We start from the raw sequence: 13,553 nt of genomic DNA, 5'->3' as shown, positions 1-13,553 counted from the left end.
TTTCTTTTCTTTTCTTTTCTTTTCTTTTCTATTTATATTTTATTTTTATTTTATTTTATTTTACTTTATTATATTTTTCCATTTCTTTTTCCTTTTTTTCATTCTAAATTGTTACCTGTTGCACAAAATTGAGAACCAGATGTAACTGTACAGGCATGAATTAAAATATGTTAGTATATATTGGGTTTAAAATGTCATAGTTAAACATACATCCTCAGATCTGTCATAGTTAAACATACATCCTCAGATCTTCATTTCTTGGCACAATTTGACATTTCCAGGTTCCATCAAAAAAATAGAATGTGCTGATGAGGCAGAAATGTAAAATAATTGAGGGGGAAAAATCCAAGTTGTTCTTTTTTTATCAGTAAACTTCTATCATTGAGAAATATTTATAGTAGTCCAAGTCCAAACTAACTCATCTATCTTTCTTGGTATTTTGTATATGTGTGCCATAGGCCCTCTGCTGGAAAAGTGATAGCCCAGCCATGCTGAGTCTTGTGTAGTGCATCACTTCAGCTGGCCCTTCAGCTGGGCTATAATGATGAGGTCCTTAGTTCAGTTTTGTGTCTGTCTGCTTGGAGTCAACCAAATACATTAGCATTTTTGGACATGGACTATCACGGCCATTTAAAAAAACTTTGTCATCTAGAGATTATTAGCTTTTTAAGAGCTAATGGTTTTCCATCTGATTAAAATCTTAATTAAAAATGTTTACGTTAGTTGATTTTTTTTAATTCCAGTGTTGATGATAAATTCTAATATCTGGATTGTCTTATACGTGACATTTGCTTTCATAAGCCATGCAGTTATCATAAGTTAATCCTGTAGAGAAACTAATCAAGGAAGGTGTTACACAAATGCAAAACATATGATTAAAGAGAGGGAAGGCAAAGCTCATGCGAAGAACTGAATATTATAATGAAATTGCCACTGAATGTAGATGTGAGGACTTCAGACTCAGTTTAATTAGGCCACTGAGTGGAATCCCCTAAGACTGACAAGAATTGAACAGCTAATAATCAGTTTGTTCTTTACTGATTACCAGCTAATCATGTCCCAAACACAACCCCTTTCCCCTTTCTTATTATGAATACATTTGCAAGCCTTCTTTCTCATCTCTACACTTTTACGGGCACACAAGCCCTAATCAGCTAACTTCAAGAGCTTCTACAACTGGTATCTTTAAAGGTCCACCTATTGTTTGCAGAGCAAATATTTGTATCCTTCAGCATCACGTTGGTAAACATTACCTGTGCTTGTATGAAGTGATGAGAAAACCAATTATGCAAGTGAAGTAGATTTTGTTACCTCATTTTCAGAAGTTATTTTCAACTTTCCAACAGCTGAGTGTGTCTCTGCCAAGTGCTATAATTCTGTGTACAAAGGAGAAAAATACATTTGCATTCAGAATTTCTTGCATATCATGACAGTGACTTCATTTTAAAATGGAAAATAAACTTACTTTTTTGTGTGTGCTATCTTTCACCTGAACTGTAAACTCAAAGAATCTTGCCTATGCCCCATTGAAGTCATTTGAAAGATGCTTACTGCTTTCAGTGGACCTTAGATCTGACCTGTCATGTTATAGACAATAAAGCAGTATGGTTAAAGAGTTAGCTGATGATGTCCAAGAGAAGTAGAAAGCAAATGTAAGCAGTAGAAATGTATCCGTATCCATCAACTGTAATGGGAAAAAGAGGTATGAGTCTTAGGGTATTGCACTTAGATTCCTAGTAAAACTAACTGGCAATTCTTGTATACTATATAAGTACATATATATGTACACTATATAAGGTCATTTTAAAAAAATGTTCATTTGTGTAAGCTTTTTTTACTGCCCCAAATTACATATTTTGAATTCGTATAACACTTTCTTAGCTCACTGCTTTTCAAGAGACAAGGGAAACTTTATCTCTTCTCATGACAAAACTAATTTTAAAATATTCCAGGGTACCTCTGTTTTCATAGAATTCATAGAAATTTGTAGAATTCATAAAATTTCTATATTTGTAGTTATTTTTACTAAGAATCTAAGTGCAATATCCTGAAACTCATGCTCAGACATTTTCTTACTGAGTAGGTGGGTGCTTAAATTCTGTGTGTATCCCAATTTTCATCTGTAGAATTTCCTAAATTTCCTGCAAAACATTTACTTTGATAAAAGCCAAGGATTTCTGCCAGCTTTACAGACCTAAGAAGTTCAGCACCAAGATCATGAATATGTCTCATTAGGATCTTCAGGTCCTGATATACCTTATCCCACATCTGCAGCAACCTTTGTAGAAACAAACCATAGGGGGGCACAAATGCTTTTACGCAAAATCACAGTGAAACAAGACAGAGATTACTGTATGTTTCTGCCTTTTCTACATGTTAGTTCAGAGATGATAGAAGGGTTGCATAAAATGTCCTCCTCAGCTTGATAGGACTCAAGTCTGCATCTCTGCCCTATAACCATTTCCCTGATGTGGCTCTGAATTTTTTCAAAACAACAAAAAAAATGGATGCGGTATCTCTGTTTTGTCCAGGAAAAAAAAAAAAAAAGGGGGGGGGGAATATAATTCCTTCCCACCCAAGAAAACAGAACACATACAGAGGAGACCTGTGTTCTGATTTAATTCTTTAGACTGCTTCTGTATCTTATTTGATGAGTTTTTAATGTTATGCATGTGTAATTACATGTAGATGAGAAAGGGAAGCAGGGAAAAAGAGAAATTACCTTGGTAAGGTCTAAACTACTTTATGACTCCAGTCATTGTAATCTATCTACAGTGATAAAATAACTAATAAAGTCAAGTTCCAATGATCTAATGGATACTGAAGTGACAAATAGCAGGGTGAAGGATCACAGTTCAATGTAAGTGATGTGTGAATCCACCAAGTATCTTATTAAGGCTACAGGCATGTTCAAGTTATTTTAACGCTGGTTTAATTTTCTTCATCTATTTGAAACATTGCTTTGACTGTTATTACCATTAACCAGTACTACTATAATAAACATTCAGCCCCTGATAGCTGTCCATTCTGTCAAGAATGTGTTGGAAATAAATGATGGAAATAATTTTAAATAAAAATAAATTTAATCTTACTGAATCAGTTAATCAATTGCATCTTCCACAAAATGTTTTATTTGCTTTTATTAGATTGTCTTACAAACACAATCAACATAAAAGGAAGACTTACATAAAATAAATAAACACACCTATAAAACTATGCTGATGGAGTAAAACTGTTATTACTAATGATTTATTTATTTTTTTTGGTATGTGTATAAACATGAAGTATTAATATTTCAAGATAATTTTCTAATATTAATCACTATTCATGAACTGTCAATCAGAAAAGAATCTTGCTGTATTGAAAAGGTAGATAATAGTAGTATATGACTAGATATTTAAAACATTATTAATTGCAGTGTACTTAAGGTAACATAATATAACTTCTATGAGTAGGTAAAACAGTTTCTGTTCTGTTTGTCTAAATATGTCTGTAACAATAAAGAGTAAATTTATTCCTAAGTAGAGTCTAATGCTTCCATTTTTACTGCATTCATGCACAGTCCAGTATGTTTAACCCTTGCAAGGACAACAGTTTTTAATGAATATCTTTATTAATTGAGCATATAAATTCCAGTTGTGTTGTGATTTTTCTACACGTTGCCATTAGATAATATGTACACACCAGATAAAGTCCAGGTAGTGCAACATACTAGGAAAAGAAAGAAAAAACAAGAACTATATGAATTACATTTTCAGGTTTGTACCCTCAGAACCACACTGGCTGTAGACACAAGTCTTTAAAAGCAATTTCTAATTGAAAAAGAAATAATAATAATAATAAATTAAAAAAAAAATCTAGTTGAAAATCCATATGTGGAGTTTCATACTTCTGCTATTATTTATTTTTTGCCTCATGCCTCTGGACTTTTCGTATTATTGCTACATTCCTCTTTTCAGAGGACTTTGCAGGATGGATTGCCTAGTAGAATATCACTTGCAAATTAGGACTTGTAGAGCCAACAATCTATTGGCTAATATCTTTTAAGATGTCATTTACACTTGTGTTCCCAGGCATAAATAATACTAATATAGACCTACTCCACAATGAATGGATCAAACCTTTTTCCTGATATATTTTCAGTGCCATATTTTCTCTGAGGTTCAGACACAATTTGTGTATGTAGCTAAACATACAGTAGATTCAGGTTCTATAAATCACTATGCATAGGATAGCAGCATTCAAATAAGTAAACATAAGAATTTCAAGTTCATGTAGTTAATCAAGGAATTATATTACTAAAGAGACACTATTTTTACAAAAACAGGTAAAAATCTTCTGTAATTATAGAGAAGATGTGACAACAGCATAATAGATTTATATATATATGGCCTACCAAATGTATTTTTAAAGACAAAGAAATTAGGAAAAAAATGAAAGAAAGAAAGAAAAAAAAGAAAAAAAAATATCTGGCAAATAGTATGTGGCCTCTCAAATTATATTTGAAGAAATTTTAATAAGAAAGGTCCCACTTTCAAAGCAAGAGAGAAAACAGAGAACAGACAATATCAATGTTTTTGACAGTATTCCATTAGATTTTGAATTTCTTTACTTTTTGCATTCTATGCAATGCATCATTGTCAGAATTTGATTATCTGCATCATGAAGCACTTTGACTGTATCATGACTATTTTGGCCAAGCTCATTTGAACAATTTTGTCTTCTTTGTTGTGTGACTGTTTAGAAATTAACACTCTTCATATACAATATTTACTTAACATATTTGAACCAATTACCCTGATTGCACCAATTACCCATTTACCATAGTACTGGCTTTGATGAAAAAAAAAAAAATCAAGCATGTCAGAAATTTTATTTCCTAACCTCTCTGTTCATTTCATTTTTGAGAGATGTTATAATAAAGCAAGTGGCTGTGAAACAATGTAGCAATAGCTGTGTACCCTGCAAATGGGTAGGAATATTTTAACTGTTCTCTGTGATAATTAGCAACAGCTTTTTCTCAGACTGTTCAGATCAGGAGGTGTGATTACATCAATAGGCCACAAACAATTCTTTCACTTCCAGACACCAGGCTTCTCTTCTGTTCTCTGAATATGACAGTGTACTGAACCTGCAAATATTCTTTTTTTCATTAACAGTAAGTGCATGATTCTATAGTCATGCCACTGATTTCACAAGTATGTTTCATATATTTATTGTAGCAAGCACATAATCACAGTTTAAAGTTTTAAAGTACACTGAAAAAAAATAATAATAATAATAAAATAAATTAAAAAAATAATTAAAAAAAAGACTACCAAAATGCCCAAATGGTATGGTTTAGGGCCTGATATCATTTAATGAGCTTTAGGGAAAACAAAACAAAACAAAACAAACAAACAAACAAAAAAAAACCAACAAAAAAAAACAAACAAACAAAAATGCTATTAATTACAGTTGAAAAAAGAAACATCAAAATTAATATTTTTAAAAGACACTTTTGCCTGAGCAAAACTCATTGTTGAAGAATTCAATATGTTCTCTCCTTTCCTATAGAGATACCCACTTCTATTTTGAAAAATAAAATTTTATCCAATGTAAATATAAAAAGATGAATGCAAATAAGTCATCTAAAGTTAAGACTTTACAGAAATAATTAATGCCACTGGCCTGATTCTTTAAATAAATAAACAAAAAGGAAAGAAAAAAAGAAAGAGGTAATGTGACTACATTAAGAAATTGATTGATGTGTTGCTCCTGTGCAGTGTTCAGCAAGCCTTTCTCAGGAGAGGCTTTATTGGTTTGCTGGTACTAAATTTTCCAAACATATATATATCTTCTGATGCACAGCAAGTTTGTCACTGTTGAGAAACTACGTCAGCCAAGTTAGAAAAGTTAAGAGCCTGTAAAACTGAAGTCATCCAGAACTGCCACTAATGGAAAAAAAATATAGATATATGAAAGAAATTCAAAGTTATATGAAGGTTGGGGTTTTAGATTGATGAGGGTGAAAGGTGGGAAGACCAGGCAATACATTTGCATATTATTTAGAATATCTACTTAGGTAATATAGACAAGGATAATTTAAAACACTATAGTATGTCAGACTATCCTCTTAATATTTTAAAGCAAAAAAGAAGAGCTAAAATACCTTGGATCACATAAAAATTTCCTAATTCTGTCATCTGAACTCTTTCAGCATAAATTCTATAAGTACAGGAATGTTTAAACTGGCAACTGAAAACAACAATAAATAAAATCAGAATCACCAGAGAAATAGATATTGTTTCATTTGTAGTCTTAAACCTACATAAGTCAATTGCACAAGTTTATATATATATATATATATATAAAACAACAACAAAAAAACCTTGATCGTCTTTCTTAACATAGTATAACAGCTCCTGATTGCCTTAGAATTTTTACTTAGCACTTTCTGTGCTTAACATTTTCTTAATGCATTTCATCTTAGATATTCAAAAGTCAGTGGACTTAATCATTGGTCACTGAAGAAAACTTCAGGCACTTTCTCACTTTAAAGAGTTTCTGTTTGCTTTGCAACACATTAAGTGAGAGTAGAAACAGTCTATAATCATCAAAATTTACCAATCACGGAACTAAATTTATCTGTGTGTATGCAGGTTCTTTGTTTCCAGAAAGGAGTAGTGCTTGGAAATATCAGATTAGTGATTGACCCTCAGCTCTGAAGTGAGCTGAGGATAAACAGAAACAGTTTATTTGTCACATATAAATGTTTGGAGTGTCCTGTTTATTCCCTAGAATTCATAAGAGAATCTTTCATTTTCAACTCATCCATGATTCAGCCATACTTTGAAAGCTTTCATCTTCACTTACTGTAAACATTCAAGTGTTCAAGTTCATTGCCAGAAACCCTCCTGGAAAATTATATTTGTGTGTGGAATGCTTGAACGTGGTCCCTGACCAGGATTTTGATTTGTGTAAATAACCAGTAATAAAACTGAATGTCTGCTGGACTATATCCTATACAGCAACAGACTTCTTGTTCAATCACCTGATAATGAAGGACTGTACTGGGTCTGGCTGGGATGTTAACTTTCCCTGCAGCAGCCCATACAGTGCTGTGCTCTGCACTTGGAGCTAGAACAGTAGTGGTATCACACCGGTGTTGTGTCTGCTGCTGAGAAGTGCTGGCACAGCATCAGGACTCTCTCTGACCCTCCTAGGGGGTGGGCAAAAAGTGAGAAGGAAACTTCACCAGGGCAGATGACCTAAACCAACCAAAGGGATATTCCATACCATATGATATCACACTCAGCAATAAAAGGTGGAAAAAGGAAGAAGAGGGGAGGGGTGGGCTCTCTTTGTGAAGACATCTGTCCTCCTCCTGAACACCGGCTACGTGCATTGAGGCCCTGCTTCAAGGACGTGGTCAAGCATCGCTCATTTGTGGGAAGTAGAGAGTAATTTCTTTTCCTCTGCACTTCCACATAGCCTTTACTTGTTTTGTTTAGTTATTCCCTTCCCCCTCCCTCTTCCCCTTTCCCTTTTTTCCCTTTAGTTGAATTGTTTAATTAATAATAATATTTCCTTAATTATATATATATATATATATATTTCTCTTTAATTAAATCATCCTTATCTCAACCCATGAGTTGTTCTTTCCTTTACTTCTTCCCCTCCTCATCTGAGGAGGGGGAGTGAGAGAGCGGTTGTGGTGTTCAACTGCCTAGCACGGTAAAACCACCACAAGGACATAAAATATTATTAAATTTGGACAACTAACAAAGCTAACTAAAAATTTGGATTTAAAATTTTTAGCATTTGGAATTCACTCATGCCTCTAAAATTATAAGAAATACAGACCTCTCAAAGAAGGGTGATAAATTCAGCTTTTTCATGAATCAGATACCTATTGATCATATATTTGTACTGCCAATCAAGTTCCTTATTGAGGACGCCCAGCAGAACGTATTCCTGAATCTGAATACAGTGTTTGTATCTGGAACTTGTTATTCAATAAGTTACACAGTCTTGCGAGTACAATCCTCCCTAAAGCAGGTGAAACATGTAAGGTGAAAAAAAGACACAGCCATCAAAGAGCATGTTTGCAATAGCAGAATATAATCAGCAGGAAAATTGAATAATATATTTTAAAATCATATTGAAGTTCATATTCTACATCTACAGAAATATTGTATGATGCTAATTTACTGCTAATCAGGCTCCATCATCCACCAAGTGCAGCCTCTGTCTGTGAACTGTTGCACCATTAAAAAGCTGAGAGACTACTTTCTACTACAACATGCAGAAATAAGAGATCCTTACAAATGACATGCCACAGCCATGAAAGCCAATGACACAGGGAGCACTTACAGCTGATAAGAAGCATTTACTCTCTGCCACTTCAAAGCTGAATTCTCCCTGGGATGCCTTTAATCCTACCTGGCACCTTAAACCCAGTGCTCTGCACTGCAGCAAGAGGAGATGAAAGTGAAAGGGCATAGGAAATGGTGAGACAAGCAGATTTAACAAGATGGGCACTACATATGACTGATCATTTATTGACCTAACATGTATGAATGGACAATGGAATAATAAGGGTGTAATACTGCTACTACACTATTATAATAGTAATAAGCTTTAAGCAAATCTGTTTTGGTGTCTATTGCTTTGATCAGTAACAGCAACTGACCACATAGCTTAGAAAGTAGTCTCCTATCAGGATGAAAATTGAGTGATTAAGAAATTAAATGCAAATCTGTCCAGTTCTACACAATAAACAAATAAAACCCACAAAAACTATGTACTATAGGTGATAAGCAGATCATTAAAGAAAATGGGAATTTGGATCTCTCAGATAACTGAAATGTTTTGCTATAGAAAACAGAGCAAAGCCTGCCTTCTTTCCAGACTTTACTCTTCTTATAGAAGTACTAAATTCTGAAGTATCACAACTCTGACATAAAGCAAACACTTCCAGCTTTGGAAGAAGTTTGAAATGCAAACCCCACAAAACTTATGCCTACTGATGAGTTGATTTTTTAATTATTTATTTCAAATTATTAAGATGTAATTACATTTCTAAATGGACATTTATCAGTTCCTTTATAATATGAATGCACACACCCAGGTTTGCTTAGGAGACATCTTTGCCTTTTTAACTCTGCAAATGCCATAACTGTATGCTTTTCAAAGATAAGGATTAGAAACTGTTCCATAGCTTAACAGATCTCAAAGTTTTCTAAACAACTGTTTATCAGCCTTGCCAATGTAGAAATGCAGATGCTTTTTGAGAAGATAAGACAAGTTATCAGATTGGGATTTCCATCACTGCCTCAGTATTATGGAAACAAACAACCTGAGGACACAGGTTAAAGAAAGCACAATGTAAGCAAGAACATTAGACTGTATATTTTTTCTACACTGTGCACAACAATTAATGAATGTGGTTTCTTATGTCTGTGGTTCAGTCTTAGGAAGGAAAACATAATTTGCAGGGTAAAACAGCTAAGGATTTACAGAGATGACAGCTCAATGGGTCTAGTAAATACTTTGTCTTGTCAAGAAATGGAAAGACGTGTATCGTCTTTTGCATTTACTTTTAAATAAATTCATATAACTTGAGTCTTAAGGTGTACTAGATGGCTATGACTGGTTACAATTTCTGTGTCTTATTTTGTCGTATTCATCTCAAGAAAATTGAGAAGGATGATACTTGTCAGCATTTCATTTCTATTCAGATTTAAATATATAAACATAGGTCTAGTTTAGCAATTACCAGAACTGTGGGAGAATCATAACTATCGTTGCTCATGTTCAGTATGCTTTAGATTGAAGTGTGGTTTTGTTGTTGTTGTTGTTGTTTGTCAGAGTAGTAGCCAAAGTAATAGCAGGACTAACCACCACCTTTCTAACCATTGCATATAACTGTGATAAAAACGCACAAGCCAAAATATATTCAACTTATGGTAGGCTACATGTGAAATCCTAGTATAGAGTTTAATGCATTCATCATCCCAAATAGAAGAGAAATCCAGCATGTCCAGGTTTATTGGAGGAAACAAAGCTGTGACACAGATGTTCAAATTCTGGTAATCCTCTGCTGAACCATTTTTTTCTTAAAAAATACCTTGGAAACAGTGTTCTCAAAATAACACACTGCTTAATGGTACAAACTTGACAGAATCTTAACCAAAGTAAATATATAACTGAAAATGAAACATTGTACAGATAAAATTTAGAATAAAGATAGAAAGAATGAAAATAATAATAATAAAAAAAATGCTAGATAAGTAAAAAATAGTTTCCAAGCCTAAATCCTGGCCCTTCATGGTGAGGAAATTTCTATTAAGTTTGTAGTTATGGTCCATTCACAGATAAACGTAATGATAGTCCATTTTATTTTTTTTTCAAATGTAGACAAAATATGAAAATTTTAACTTTTTATTGCATATCAAATGTAATTATATGATTTTATTTATTCAGAGAAAATGTTGTTTGCATTGTGTTTAAATATCCACTAGTTATGTGGGCTTTAGAATATCTGTTAATTACATACTGTAGCTGAGACAAAGTTTCTTGTACTTCAAATGTAGTCCTGCTTGATGTATTTTACCCATTTCTACAACATTAAAGAACTTACTAAATTACTAAATAATTATTAAAGTAATCACACGTTACCACTTTGAAATTTCAGGACAACAACTTCGAGAAACTGGCATCACATAATATTATGATTTCATGTTTAAGAGTATGGTTACTGTTTTCAGTAGTTTCTGCTCACCATCCCCATTATTTTGACTAGTTTTTATACTGTTCATCAAATAATATATACTAAGTGTACACTTTGTGGTTTTCATGGGAATTTTCAAACTCATAAAATTGTATCATTATTCAGTAGCTGAAGTGAGTGATTGGTGACCTATACCATGAATCTTCCTTTTATTATTCTGCATTAGGTATTAACTGAATTTTGAAAACTTTTCAGGTTGGCTAAAATGTGGCATTCTTCAAGACCAATCTTCTTATACTTTTAATTGATTCAGTTTGAGTTCCTTACATTATTGTAAGTGGCCTCATTTATTTAGATATGAAATTTCACCTGCTGTTGCAATGACCAATTGCAGCTTTTTGGAAGTAGCACAGGTAAAGTAGCTATTGTAATATTACAGGCAGTATAGTTTAACATTGAGTTTTCTTTGTTTGTTTTTCTGTTGTTTTTTTTTGTTTTGTTTTGTTTTGTTTTGTTTCCATTAAAAAACAGCATTTTATCTTTTGCCAAAACTAGTCAAAAACAAGGTGTTTTCTCTAACACCTTGCTTAGCTGAAACACAGAACCATGAGCATTAGGAAAGGACAGGAAGCAGAATGATACTGGAGGTTAGGAGGGTCAGGATTCTCCTACTATCAAGCTGAAACAGAATACTCATTTCATCTAAAAGAGAACTGTCTTAAGGACTCAGCTGAGGTAGACCCCATCAATGGCACTGGGGAAGGGTATTTCCTACCTGCTGCCTGTTACACTGGGAGAAGAGTGATTGGTGCTATGTCTGTTCAGGCAAAGTGGTTTCTTTAGGGTGCACAGGCACTCAACACCTTTCCTTGGCCAGGGGCATTTTGAACAGTGGCAATGGATATTTCAGATTTTACAGACCCTCCTGGCAGCATGAAGACCTGTGTGAACATGTGAACCCCTCACATAACCCTTATGAAGAAAACCCCCACACTGTCAGAAGTTGGATGGTGGTACAGTTTGGTGCAACACAGGCAGTTCTGCTAACAGTTCATCAGTGAAATTGCATACCTATCTCTACCCAGCTAAGATTCTCCTTAGCTTTTTTTCTTTAGACAAGATGACTGTAGGCAAAGTAACCAGAACACTGCTTAAAAACCCATGGGACAAACCTTCCCCAGTCCAATTCTCTTCCCCAACACCTTTATTTTCTCTGCTTTCTCTTCCATTTCTGGTCTTCCTTCTCCCTTGTACACCACTTTAAATCCATTTCAGGCTCTTATTCCTTACTGTCTTGATGGAGAACTTTAGAGGAACATGTAAGAAATTCAGTGCTTTGAATTGGAGGAAACAGACAGTCCCTTTTCTTCATTTTCTTTTAGTACTGGCTTTCTCTTGCATACCCAGAACATTCCAAACCCATCTGATCATGGACATATTTACCAATAGACGTAGGCCACCTACCAGTACATATTTATGCATTTATTTATTTATTTTCCTGCTAGGTTTGTTGATTGGGCTATATGAGGTGATTCAACATTATTTAGAAGACAGTGATGTTTCTATTAGAAATTAAGTAATATTCCACTTAACATCTACTCTGACTAGTCACATCTCTCATCTTTGTAAGTCTGTTTATGTCAAGAGAGAAGTATATGGATGAAGCATTATGAAATGCTAGATCCTTAACGACTTTGTAAGGCTAGGAAAAGCATTAAATACAAATATAACATTATGTCCTACTGAAGGGAAATGTACCAGAGTGTAAAAAGATACTGTTTCAAAACCTATCTATTTACAGTTGTACTCACTATAAAAACACTAATTTATTGCTTTTCTTTAGTTAGTTCCAGCAAACAATTCCATTCCTTGTAATGTCAGCAAAACTGAAGATATATTCAAAATGATTCATTTAACTTTCAGATTATTCATTTTCAAATGTATCATTTCCTAAAATTTCTGTTTAAACCATGGACTTACGTGTGCACAGACTGGTAAGGTAATAGCACATTTTCTTTGGCGAATAGCTATTTGTAAGCTAACATTACCTTCACATAGAACAGAATAGAGAGGATGACAAGTAGAATCTAAAAACTACTGACAAAGGAGTCTGAACAAAACTGTAGTTTTCCTGACTGTGCAAACCCATCCTGAACAAAGTGCTGCACCATCCTGGTTAGGAAATTGGAGATAAAAGCAACAGTGACACCTGATAGTGTGATGAACTCTCACAGTCTCTTTGGAGAAACTATTGTATTTCCTCCATTCCTTTTTAATCATTCTAGTCACCTACAGGCAGTTCTCTCTACCATTATAATAGTAAAAAGTGAAGATATTTTTAAGTGGTGAATGTTCATTTGACATTTTGAATGCTTTCATCATATTATTTAGGGTAGAAACCCTGTTTCTCACTAAATAGAAAGAGTTCAAGTACAGTAGATTCAACACAAGGTGGCAAAGAGCTTTGATTATGATATTTCAACAGCTTAAGAATTGACTGTAAAGGCTAAAAGAAAATTCTGTTTCTCTGTGGGAGAACAATCTTCAGAACAAAGGCCTTTTACTACCTAGGACTTTACTAAGTTTTAGATGCTGATTTCCCTCACTTTTCTTTTCAACATTGGAACATCTCTATTAATGCTTTTTAGACTAGAATATCATGCAGGGAATCAAAAGGGCACTGCAACCTGGCAATCAAGGTTTATTATCACAATTTACTTAATTATAAAGTTATGCTTAAATATATAGCACCTAAAAATGTATGAAAGTGAAATAGCAAAGGTGTTACATTCAGAGAGATGCTGTCCTGACTGACATATATATATATATATATATATAT

The 13,553-nt window shown here is 33.7% G+C and overlaps 1 long non-coding RNA gene across 1 annotated transcript in view; it reads right to left on the bottom strand.

Annotated features, from left to right (window-relative positions):
* Positions 1 to 9,115: 9,115 nt before the first annotated feature.
* The window catches only part of LOC118161307, a 17,929-nt gene continuing 13,491 nt past the window's right edge, over positions 9,116 to 13,553 (bottom strand). The window contains exon 3 of the long non-coding RNA XR_004747935.1: positions 9,116 to 9,129. This is a non-coding gene — a long non-coding RNA (uncharacterized LOC118161307). The remainder of the gene's footprint in view (positions 9,130 to 13,553) is intronic.

Source organism: Oxyura jamaicensis, chromosome 2 (genome assembly GCF_011077185.1).
Source record: "Oxyura jamaicensis isolate SHBP4307 breed ruddy duck chromosome 2, BPBGC_Ojam_1.0, whole genome shotgun sequence".
In the NCBI taxonomy this organism is placed as follows: Eukaryota; Metazoa; Chordata; class Aves; order Anseriformes; family Anatidae; genus Oxyura; species Oxyura jamaicensis.
Note: the sequence above shows the minus strand (reverse complement) of the source record. Positions and strands in the feature narration are given on the sequence as shown.